The sequence below is a fragment of the Pelophylax lessonae genome, assembly GCF_965119305.1.
Source record: "Pelophylax lessonae genome assembly, chromosome: 1".
Classification (NCBI taxonomy): domain Eukaryota; kingdom Metazoa; phylum Chordata; class Amphibia; order Anura; family Ranidae; genus Pelophylax; species Pelophylax lessonae.
The window spans coordinates 10,023,437-10,036,037 of NC_138768.1; the positions used below are offsets into that span (position 1 = coordinate 10,023,437).

Consider the following 12,601-nt stretch of genomic DNA (forward strand, 5'->3'; position numbering starts at 1 on the left):
CAGCAAGAGTAACTGTGAGGGATTACGCTGTTCAGGCACCACCAACACCAAAGGCCCAATTTCAGTTTCAGTTCCTGCCGATACTAACCTTCCAGGTCCCCATCACTCCAGCAGGTTTGCATAGCCAACACCCAACCTTGGCCAGGTCAGATGACAGTACAGCGCCCCTACTAGATCACTGCTAAGAACCCATACAACAACGTGCCCTTAACTCCGCTGTGTTGCCGCCCTTGGATGGAGGGCCTGTCCCGGTGCAGCATCCGCCATCTCCCTGCCCCTCCCTCCCCACTTGTCTTCCCTTCTTTTCCCTTTATTCTTCCCTGTTTTTTGTTGTGTCCTCTCCAACACCAAGTAGCACTCTATGTACACTAAATATGGAGAGTTTTTTTCCTCCCCATGTTGTACCACTTGTATACAACCTTTTTTACTCTTGACTGTCATATCGTTGACTATATTGTCTGGTTTAAGGTCTTAAGTTTTCTGGCCCACCGTGGTGGGGCCCACTTTAGATGTTTTCCTCTTACCTAACGGAAGACTCAGTTATGTATTTGCTTTTCTGATGGTATTGCCTCTTCTAGCATTTTGCCTTACCTTATGGGAAGATTGTCTACTTTGGATGTTTTATATGTACCATGTTGTTATTCCTCTTTGTTTGTTTCAATAACACTTCATATTTGAAAGAAAAAGAACCCATACAACACTTGATCTTTGCCAATTTCAAATTGGTATGGAATTTTTACCAGCAGGGCCCGTTCCTGCGCCCAACAAGAGTAACTGCAAAGGGTTGCGGTGTTCAGGCACCACCAACAACCAAGGCCCAATTTTTCTGCACCTGTATGACAAGTACATGCGATTTGAAATCTGTATGTATATGACATTTTTTTCTTTAGAAATGCAGCAGGCTACATACATCGTAGAGATGCACTACTTTACAGGCACATTAAGGGGACCCCCCAGGCACGATATTTAAAGGAATTTTTATAATTTCACTTTAAGCCTTATTAAACTCAGTAAATCACTGCTCCTTTAAAAATGATTGTTTTTTAAAACTTTTTTTTGCAATGCTACATGTCCCCCAGGTCAGTACCCGGACCCCCATACACTTTTTTTTGGGCAATAACTTGCATTTAAGCCCTCAAAATTATTTTTGACGTTCGAGTCCCATAGACTTCAATGGAGTTTTTTTGTTTGACCAAACTTTTCCTCTGTTCATGGTGTTCTGGTGCGAACCGAACCGGGGGGGGGGGAGGGGGGGGTTGTTCGGCTCATCGCTAACTGCTGGTAGAGGCACTGTTGGCTGGTACTGCTAACAGGTACTGCTGGCTGGTTCCCGACCCACTATTCCTGAGCATCAGTGTGACAGGAACCAGCGCTAGAGGAAGAATGCGGCTGCAGTAGAGAGCAGAGCCGATGCTTCCTGTATTGTTCCTGTCACATGCAGAGTTCATTTGGTATCACTCCTCCTATGATAGGAGCCGGCGCTATACAGGAAGAAACGTCTCTGCTTCCTCTAGTGTCAGCTCTGGGCTTCACATTGATGCTGGGGGATGGTCGGTCGGGAGCTTTTTTTTTTTAAAATCAAGTGCAGTCTTACCAGTGCCCGTGAATGCAGCCTCATTAGCGCAGTGTCCATAAATGTCCTTTCTTCTGCTCGGCCCGCTCCCCTCTGCCTCTCAGCGCTGCCCAGCTTTTTTTTTTTTTAACATATCGGCGTATAACTCGCACTGGTGTTTTACCCTCCATTTTTAGGAGGAAAAAGTGAGTGTTATATGCCGATAAATACGGTATATCTCATCTCCACTGAGAAGGTGACACATCACACTAAAGAGAATGTTTCTGGCCCCATAAGTTGGGAAATGTTCTGACCCTAAAGTGGTTAGGCTCGGTTCACACTGGGGCGGCTTCAAAGTCACCCGACTCTGAAGCCGCCCCGTGCAGCTCGACTTCAGAGGGGCTTGCAAAGGACTTCTCTAATAGAAGTCAATGCAAGTCGCCCCCAAAGTAGTGCAGGAACCTTTTTCTAAGTCAGAACGACTTGATTTGCTCCAATTAGAACGGTTCCATTGCACTGAAAGCAGCGCGACTTGTCAGGTGGCTAAGTCCCCTGACAAGTTTCTCCAGTGTGAACCGGGACTTAATCTAGGTTTCCACCCTATATATGTGTGTATCATCATCTGCTGGAGATAAACGACGTCACAGTGACTATGGAGGAAGAGGACAGACATGACGGGGGGGGGGGGGGGGGTAACTGGGTGAAAATAGAATCTTATTACCTCCTCTGCTGCCACTTCCAGTAACGTCTCCTCTTAACTTCGTAACACATGGGACCTCCTGCTTGTACCTGACATCACTTCCTGTTTGTATTCCATAGAGACTTCCTGTCTGGGTAGAAGTGAGATCACCACCTTGTGGGGAACAGAAGAACTGCAGCCCTGAGAACCGTCTGGTAGTGTGAACACGGCCTTGTGTTGTGTATGTATGTACTGTATATCCTTATAGATGGGGTCATCTCCACGCCCACCAAGAGGGATAGAAATATATGATAATAGAACAAGAACAGACTCTTTTTTAGTGACAGACAAGACAGAGAGACCATGGATGGGACACTGCTATTTGATGCTTGTTGCTGAGGGAACATTCATGTTTATATACTATGATCTGAGGAATGAGCTCTACAATTGATGCTTAGATGTAAATATATTACAATTAGGGCCTAATTCAGTATAAGTTTGGAGTAGAGCTGCTCACTTCTCCAGAAATAACTCCAGCCTAAACTCATTGCATCCTAATTAGGTAAGTGGCTGGAGTTAAACCATCAACTAGATGCTTTAATGAATTCGGAGTTGGAGTTAACTTAGACTGAATTCGGGTTTGGAGTTAACTTAGGCTGAATTTGAGTTTGGAGTTAACCAAATTCCCTTTGTGTTTTTCATAAAAGGAAATTTGTCTATTCTGAATCACTATTACACAGCAATGTCATCTATTATGGTTTATTTTAATTTTAAGGTATAGTTATGTATCTTATGTGTTTTAACCTTTAGATTTTCTAATAGCAGACTACACAGCTGTCTAATTAGCAGTCTTCATTCTTTATTCATCTGAAACTTTCAGGCATATCTGATTGTATTCAGCACTTTGGTGTAGTGGGCTAAGCTCACAGCTAAAGATTGCTAGGTCATGAGTTCAAGGCCAGACCATGATAACACCCTGTGTGCCATAATTTTTTTTGGCCACATAGTAATACATTGGCTACATCACCTAAAATTGCATGTCAATGGCCATGTATATTCAAGAAACAAACATGCATATGTGCAGAGTGCAATTATGCATTTGCCAAGTTTCAGTATTTATTTATAGCTGTCTAAAATTTAGGAAGGTGATGGCACACTTGGGATTTGAACTCATGCTCTCAGTGTTTATAGCCAGGAACACTAACCACTGAACCATTGAGCTGAGCATGATTACCCCCTGGAATATTTATTCCCATGTTTCAATAGTTAACCACTTCCTTACAGGGCAGTTACACCCCTTCCTGCCCAGGCCAATTTTCAGCTTTTTATACTGTTGCATTTTGAATGACAATTCCGCGGTCATGCAACCTTGTACCTAACACAAATGTATCACAGTATTTTCATTAAAAAAATAGTGCTTTCTTTTGGTGGTATTTGATCACTGCAAGGTTTTTTTTCTATTGGCAAAAAGAACACCTAAATGTTTGACCCCTAAAATAATGTGTTTTTGTTTATGTAATAAAATTTGGTAAATCAATATGTTTTTTGTTGCACTGACGAGCATTGAAGAGGCTGCGCTGGCAGGCACTGATGAGACACTAATAATATGCAGCACTGATAGACAGATAGGTGGCACTGATATGCAGCATTGATGGGCATTGATAGGTGGCACTGATGGGCAATGATTGGCACTGGTGGGCAGCACTGAAAGATGGTAATGATGGGCAACACTGATGAGGAGGGCACTAACAGGTTCCCTGAGCACTGATTGGCATCAATGGTGGCATGGGTGGGCATCCCTGGTGGCTCTAGTGGCATCCCCCAAGGGTCTGCACTGGTAATCAATGCTCTGATTACAAGCACAGACCCCCCCCCCCCCCACACACACACTTAATTTGCATATGAATGCCATTTCTTCACAGCTGAAAGTGTCCCTCACCATGATTAGCCAGTTGATTGTGACCACTTGCTGGAATGTGTGCAAGCCAATGTGGTGTCATTTCTGGTCCAGGGCGAACGCCAATGTGCCATTTGCAATTTATTGTAAAGAGATTTTGCTTTATTTTAAAAATGGCGCACACAGACAACTAAAATGTATTGGAAATGTTTTACCCAGGCCAGTGATGGTAACCCTTAACCCCCCCCCCAAGATGTTTTTGCCCTACATTTCCCAAAATGCTCATGTACTCTGCAGTGTAGGTGAGCATCATGGGAAATGTTACAAAACACCTGTGTTGCCAAGGTTCATCATCACTGACCTAAGCCAACTAAAAAGGCGAGTGAGCGCTGTAGCAATCTTTTATTTAGTAATCATTTTTAGTGATTTTTTTATTAAATGTTTTGGTTACATTCATCCACAGAGGCTGAAGGGAAATTTGGTATTATTCCTTAATTTATATATTTTTAGCTAAATATATACATAAACACTTTAATTTTTTCTTAAAATTTAGCCCACACACCCCCCCACACACACACCCCCCCACACACACACACACACACACCCCCCCACACACACACACACACACACCCCCCCACACACACACACACACCCCCCCACACACACACACACACCCCCCCACACACACACACACACCCCCCCACACACACACACACACCCCCCCACACACACACACACCCCCCCACACACACACACACACCCCCACACACACCCCCCCCCCCACACACACACACCCCCCCACACACACACACACACCCCCCCACACACACACACCCCCCCACACACACACACACACACACACCCCCCCACCCCCACACACCCCCCCACACACACACACCCCCACCCACACACACCCCCCCACCCCCACACACACACACCCCCACACACACATACACACCCCCCCACACACACACACACATACACACCCCCCCCACACACACACACACACCCCCCCCACACACACACACACACCCCCCCCACACACACACACACACCCCCCCCCACACACACACACACATACACACCCCCCCCACACACACACACATACACACCCCCCCCCACACACACACACATACACACCCCCCCCCACACACACACACATACACACCCCCCCCCCACACACACACACATACACACCCCCCCCACACACACACACACATACACACCCCCCCCCACACACACACACACACCCATACACACCCACCCATACACACTTTGCTGGAGTAAAGGGAGAAACCCTACCCATGTTCATACTGCACTGCCATTGCACACACACACACACAAAAAATACAAGAAATTGATTACATTCAATAGACACAAAAGGTATCTGAATTACATCTAGACAAATAAGAAAAGAAAACAAAAAACCAGGAGCTGTGTACAAATGAATAAGCTTTATTGAACATGTATAAAACATCAGTAATCACTCAAGCAAGCATGTGAAATGTGAAATGTGAAATGCCCCCCAAATCAAGTAATTTTTATTCAAATTACAGTGCAAAAAGATACAACATATGATGGATAGATAGAGCTTACAATATCCAAAAGTCAAGCAAAATAAGTTGTAGACACCTTAGTATTAAGCATTAAACATACCCAACATACTTTTATGTTAATTGTTTGCATGAGCCTGTCTTTCCATTTAAATACCATCAAATCAGTAGAACATACAGCTACACAGAGGCATGAAAATAAAAAAAAAACATGTATAGAGTACATAAAGACACACTTTGCAAAAACAATACCAAACTGTTAGAGCATGAAAAGTATTCATCCTAAAGAATACACTTACTGCAATATGGATCTTTAGGCATGCCAGCAAACCCCCCACCCCCAAAAGCAAATTCGGACATAAAGACCTGTGGCCCTTCCACAGGCCAAATGATATGATCTCATACATCCCTTTATATAACCTTGGTTAAACTACACCCACCCAGTATAGGAAACGCCCAGCAAAGTAATTAATTGGGTCTGTTGGTTCCTAAACCAAAATCACCAGTTCACTAATGAATGAGTGTTTGGCTGGCCATCCATGATCCAAGTTTCTTACAAGTCAACACACATAAGAAATGCTTTCAATAATCTCAGCATGAGCACAAAGTGGCTTTTTCATTTAGACTAATGCCTCGTACACACGTACCGATCGTCGGCCGACCGATCGGCCGTCTTTTGTCCAGGGCTGTCCTGTCTGTTGAAAACTGCAAAAGACTGCACATGAATTTTGTCGGCCAACAACAGACGACTGCAGAAGTGATGTCATGTGATGGTTAACTTTCCGTGTGTTTTTTCTTTTCTGAGCATGCCCAGTCTTGCAAATCTGCTGATTGTCGGCCGAATTCTGTACTGACTGGCGAACAATCGGCCGTTCTGGTGTCGGCATACAAACATTTTAATGCTTGCACGACCGATTCTGTTCGGCCGAAAATGCGCTGTCGGCTGTCGGAAGCATCATACTAACAAGCCTACAATCGGCCGATCGGTCGTCGGCCTAATGTTTACGGCCGACAATCGGTATGTGTGTACGAGGCTTAAGGCTGGCCATACATGTTCCAATTTTCTTACAATTTTCTGTCCAATTTTCTTGAAATTTACCTTCAAGTATGTAGTACAAAGGCCTGCCTAATTGGATACAAGTGAATGTGTTTTTTAGCTTTGACCTCACATTATGTGGTTTGTGGTAGATCTACCAGAAAATTGTACAACAAAAGTTGAACATGTATGGCCAGCTTAATGGGCCATACACACTATAATGCCTCGTACACACGTACCGATCTTTGGCCGTAAATATTCGGCTGACGACCGATCGGCCGATTGTAGGCGTGTTATTATGATGCTTCCGACAGCCGACAGCGCATTTTCAGCCGAACAGAATCTGTCGTGCAGGCATTAAAATTTTTTTTGGCCAACACCAGAACGGCCGATTGTTCGCCAGTCAGTACAGAATTCGGCCGACAATCGGCTGATTTGCAAGACTGGGCATGCTCAGAAAAGAAAAAACACAGGGAAAGTTAACCATCACATGACATCACTTCTGCAGTCGTCTGTTGTTGGCCGACAAAATTAGTGTGCAGTCTTTTGCAGTTTTCAACAGACAGGACAGCCCTGGACAAAAGACAGCCGATCGTTCGGCCGACGATCAGTACGTGTGTACGGGGCTTAAGATTTTCTGAAGACTTTTTCCTTTAGATTTACCAAAACCAGATAATATGAGGTCAAACCTAAACACTTTCAATTTGTATGCAATCTTGCAGGCCCTTGCACTACATAGAAAAGGTAAATCTGAAGGAAAAAGTCTTCGGAAAATCTTATAGTGTGTATGGCCATACATGTTCAATTTTTGTTGTACAATTTTCTGATAGATTAACCACAAACCACATAATGTGATGTCAAAGCTAAACAACACTTTCACTTGTATCCAATTAGGCAGGCCTTTGTACTACATACTTGAAGGTAAATTTCAAGAAAATTGGACAGAAAATTGTAAGAAAATTGGATCATGTATGGCCATACACACTATAAGGTTTTCTGAAGACTTTTTCCTTCAGATTTACCTTTTCTATGTAGTGCAAGGGCCTGCCAGATTGCATACAAATTGAAAGTGTTTAGGTTTGACCTCATATTATATGGTTTTGGTAAATCTAAAGGAAAAAATCTTCAGAAAATCTTATAGTGTGTATGGCCCATTAGTCTTAATAAAAAAAGCCACTTTGTGCTCATTCTGAGATTATTCAAAGCATTTCCTATGTGTGTTGACTTGATGTAGTAATTTTTTTATATATATATCTACATATCTTTTTTTTTGGGTTGTTGAATTCTGAGTTCTGGGGTTGCACTGCATATGTTCAATCAATTTGCAAATTCTCAGATTTGCAAGCTGAAACACTGCTATTTTTCAGAGTGTAATGTGGCTCTATATAGGAAGCAACAGTAATATGGCTCCCCACTCAACAAATATAATAATTTCACACATATACAATGTTTTATTTTTGGGGTGTTGCTTGTCATATATAACAACAGACAGTTGTAGGTAGTTCAGGGATTTGAACACCCAAATACATTATTGCAAGGCAGCTGTGCTAACCACTTGGATATTTTGGTCAGTTTATTTAATCAAGCTCAAGCTCAATACATATTTGCAACATTTTTGCAAAACACAATTTACACAAACATAATCACTTTGTTACATTTATTTCATAATATATGCCACTGATAGTTTCTTAGCCTATCAATTTAAGTTTAAAATACAAATTTTTCACAGAAATAAATGTTTTAAACACCTATATATAATTTCTAGCATGCAGGATTATTTTTAAAAATTTGTTGATTTTATACAGTTTTACTAAACTAGGTTAATTATTTGGGAATTGTGGTCTCTGAGGTTTTTTTTTTTTTTAGTTTCTTGTTATCTTTATACCAAGCATACATGCACTGGCACCTTAAGAGCCCATTCACATTGAGGCGACACGACTTCGGGGGGTGACCTGTGAAGTCGCGTGCACCGCTGTGCACTGCGACTTGCAGAGACTTCACATACTGGAAGTCTATGCAAGTCGCTCCGAGGTCGCCCCAAAGTGGTACAGGACCCTTTTTCTAAGTCGGAGTGACTTGTGTCGCTCCTATTAGAACGGGTCCTGTACTACTCAATGGACCCCGACATACCGCGACTTGTCAGGCTGACAAGTTGCCTGACAAGTCGCGCTAATGTGAATGGGCTCTAAAAATTAATATAGTTTGATTCAATTAGTCCATCAAAAAATTTTAATAAATAAAAATTATTTGAGCTTGAATTGGGTCTAAATAGAATATATATATATATATAATTTTTTTTTTTTAAAGTACAAATCACACATGCTTTGAAAAAAATGTCATTAGCTTTAGGTAGTTAAGTGGTTAGCACCGCTGCCTTGCAACAGTGTATTTGGGTGTTCGAATCCCTGAACTACCTACAACTGTATGTTGTTATATATGACAAGCAACACTAATACGGCTTCTCCCCAAAAATGAAACATTGTATATGTGTGAAATTAATATATTTTTGGGGTTGGTTAGATATAGGAAGTAACAATAATATATAGTTTTTTGCATATATATATATATATATATATATACACACATATGCAAAAAAACATATATTATTGTTACATTCTATATCTAACCAATCCAAAAATATATTAATTTCACACATATACAATGTTTAATTTTCAGGGAGGAGCCGTGTTAGTGTTCCTTTTCATATATATATATATATATATATATATATATATATATATATATATATATATATATACACATAGGCAAATCAATAAATAAAACATATATATATATATACATATAATTATTTTTGGGTATCTATCTATCTATCTATCTATCTATCTATCTATCTATCTATCTATCTATCTATCTATCTATATATATATATATATATATCTATATATATATATATATATATATATGTGTGTGTGTTTATATATATATATATATATATATATATATATATACACACACACACATATATATATATATATTTATGTATAGATATATATTTTTTTGTGATTCATATATATATATATATATATATATATATATATATATATATATATATATATATATATATAGACATACATAGATATGTGCAAAAAAAAATAAAAAAAAAAAATAAAAAAAAAAAAAAAAATTTTATTAGCGCCGGAATAGCGCCGTTTTACCGCGAATTTGCGGCGGTATTTGCCGCAAATTCAATAAAACTCCCACTAACGTTTTCAAAAACGTTATTTTCAGCCTAGTTTTTGGTTTGGAGCATGCTCACATGGGCTATCTGCCAGAAATTGACTCTGGAGCTATTTTTGCATTTTACACTTTTATTAATATCTTTTTTTCTACTTAACATTTTCACACAGTTTAAAAGCAGTTTAGCTCAAAATCATATAACACATATTTCCCACACATTTTTTATTTTTTTCCTGCCATATTTTGTGATTTTGAAAAAATTAGTCCACCTTTTAGCTGGACTGTTTTTAAGTCCAGTCCTGACATTAGTTGATCTTAATGAATCTCACAGTTGGCGTTATTTTCCGCCCGCCGTTCTTTGAATACCAATTTCAGACTTAAAAATTCTCCGGTTCACAAAATCCCGCCGAAAAGCCATTTCTCCGTACTATGAATCAGGCCCTTAGTCTCTCTGTCCTCAACTGCATTCAGTTGGCACATTTTTGGTGGGACACATGAGGTTTATGAGAGGGTGTTGCTGTAGATTGCTTTTTCTTTGTTTGATTTTTTTTAGGTGCTAGGTAAAAGTATAGTGGGCCTTTGCTGCCTAACAGCAGGGCCATGATTTCAGCTGGGCTGTCATGTCTCCCAGGTGTGGTTACTGAGAGGGGAGTCTCCCCACTGGCGCTATGAGAGGATTCTCATTGGGCAGTGGAGGAAACCCAATCAGTAGCCCATTCAGGCTTGTATCTACTCCAGAAGGCAGATTCTGCCACAGAGGATTCTGGGAGTGGGTATAAGTTTGAGGGGAACGCATGATGCAGCGTCTTTGGCGGAAGCAGAGTCCCAGGAGGGAGAGTATGGCTGTCTCTCCTCCTGTCAGAAGAATCGGGTGTCTCAGGTGGCTGCCTGAGAGTACAGAGTGAGCTGAGCTGCAGAGAGGATCGGGTGTGCCGAGGACCAGCGGAGAGAGAGAGGGGGGTTCAGTTTCAGGAAAGCCTTGCAAGGTTGTGAGTACTGTGAACTGCCCTGGGGGTCTGCCTAGAGTAGAGGGGACAACTCCGGTGAAGGTCCCAGGCATCCAGGAGCCAGCTAGTGAAAAGGTGGTGCCTAATCAGAGGACCCTGAGGTGTTAGAGGGGGTGCATAGTCAGAGGACCCTGAAGTGTTAGAGGGGGTGTCTAGTCAGAGGACCCTTAAGTGTTAGAGGGGGTGCCTAGTCAGAGGACCCTGAAGTGTAAAGGGAGCGCCAGCCGCTGGGCCCTGAAGAGTCAATGTGTACAGTGTGTTAAGAGTTACAGCAGCACAAGCAGTTACAAGGAGCTACCTCAGTCAGTGAAGGGCTGGAGGGAGTTGTTCACCGGACTTTTGAGCTAAACAGAGTATCAGGAGTCAGATGTATTACAGTCCTGGATCTTCTGAGTTAACAAGTGCGTTAAAGTCGAAGTTCTAGCACTAGTTCAGCAAAACAGTATCTTCAAGCGTCAGGAAGCGCTGGTCGGCATTCAGCTGGCGTCAAGACAGTGCCAACAGGCATTTTTCTGTACAGTGTCCCAGTTAAACCTAGTTGAGCCAGAGAAGTATCCCACTCATTCCCTTCTCCCATCCCCATTATAAAATAAACAAAACAAACCAAAGATGCGGGAATGGTCATTGTCTCAGTCCTCACACTTGGGTTCACAACTTAAATGTGTTGCAAGCAGGGCTTTTTTCAGCGGGAACGCGGGGGAACGCAGTTCCGGAACCTCCAGTCTGAATGTATGCAATGGCAAAGGGGTGCTGGGGACAGTGGGGTGAGCTGAAGGGTCTATTGATGATGGCTGCTGGGGGATCTATTGTTGTTGGGTGAATCTGTTGTTGCTTGTGGGCATTTTGTTGTGGGTGGGGCTTTTTTTGCAGTGAAGGATTTATTGTTGCTTGGGGGAACTATTGTTGCTGGAGGGCTATTGTGGGGGGAGTCTATTGTTGCAGGGGAGGATTTATTGGGGGGGTGATTGTTGCGGGGGGGATTTATTGTTGCTGGGGGGCTATTGTTGCTGATTGCAGGGGATCTATTTTACTGTTTTTTTTCTATTGTTGCAGGGGAAGATTTATTGCTGCTGGGGGGATCTATTGTTGGGGGGGGGGGGGTGTCTATTGTTTCTATTGTTTCTGATTCCAGGGGATCTATTTTACTGCTATTTTTTACTTACTTAACAAATTCCATACAAATTTCCTAGAACCACAACATCATACTTGGTTCTGTATTCTCTAAAAGGGGGGGGGGGTACTGGGAGGTGGGCAGAGGGTGGAACCAAAGGACAGCGCTCGGAGGTGGGTGGGGACCTATTCTCTGAGAAAAAAAAGCCCTGGTTGGAAGTGTTACGGTAACGATGGCAGACCCATCTCAGGCCCAATGCCTGGAAATATTGCTACATGTATATATAATTTTGTTCACTTTTGTAGAATGTACAATTCATAATATAGAATATACAATTAAGGCATAGATCCTGAAGAAACGAGTTGGTCCTGTACTCCTTAATACTGCAAGACAAACTCTATACAATTTATTGTTTTTTTATAGTGTTTTGTACTTTACTTTTTAATCGTTATTAAAAAAATTATCATTTTATTATTTTTGTGTTATTTCTCAGTGGCACATACATGATCTCCCTGCCTCGTCTGGCACTAAAAAAAAGGGGGTTGTTCTTGTTTTATTGATATGTAAA

At 41.7% G+C, this 12,601-nt stretch overlaps 3 protein-coding genes across 3 annotated transcripts in view; 1 reads left to right on the forward strand and 2 right to left on the reverse strand.

The window, feature by feature from the left end:
- Nucleotides 1-12,601, forward strand: part of LOC309563394 (uncharacterized protein) — a gene marked incomplete at its 3' end in the record, with an annotated part of 732,657 nt that overhangs the window by 242,409 nt on the left and 477,647 nt on the right. The window lies entirely within an intron of this gene.
- The window catches only part of LOC309563383 (uncharacterized protein), a 797,887-nt gene that overhangs the window by 209,727 nt on the left and 575,559 nt on the right, over nucleotides 1-12,601 (reverse strand). The window lies entirely within an intron of this gene.
- The window catches only part of LOC309567976 (uncharacterized protein), a gene marked incomplete at its 3' end in the record, with an annotated part of 90,805 nt that overhangs the window by 65,154 nt on the left and 13,050 nt on the right, over nucleotides 1-12,601 (reverse strand). The window lies entirely within an intron of this gene.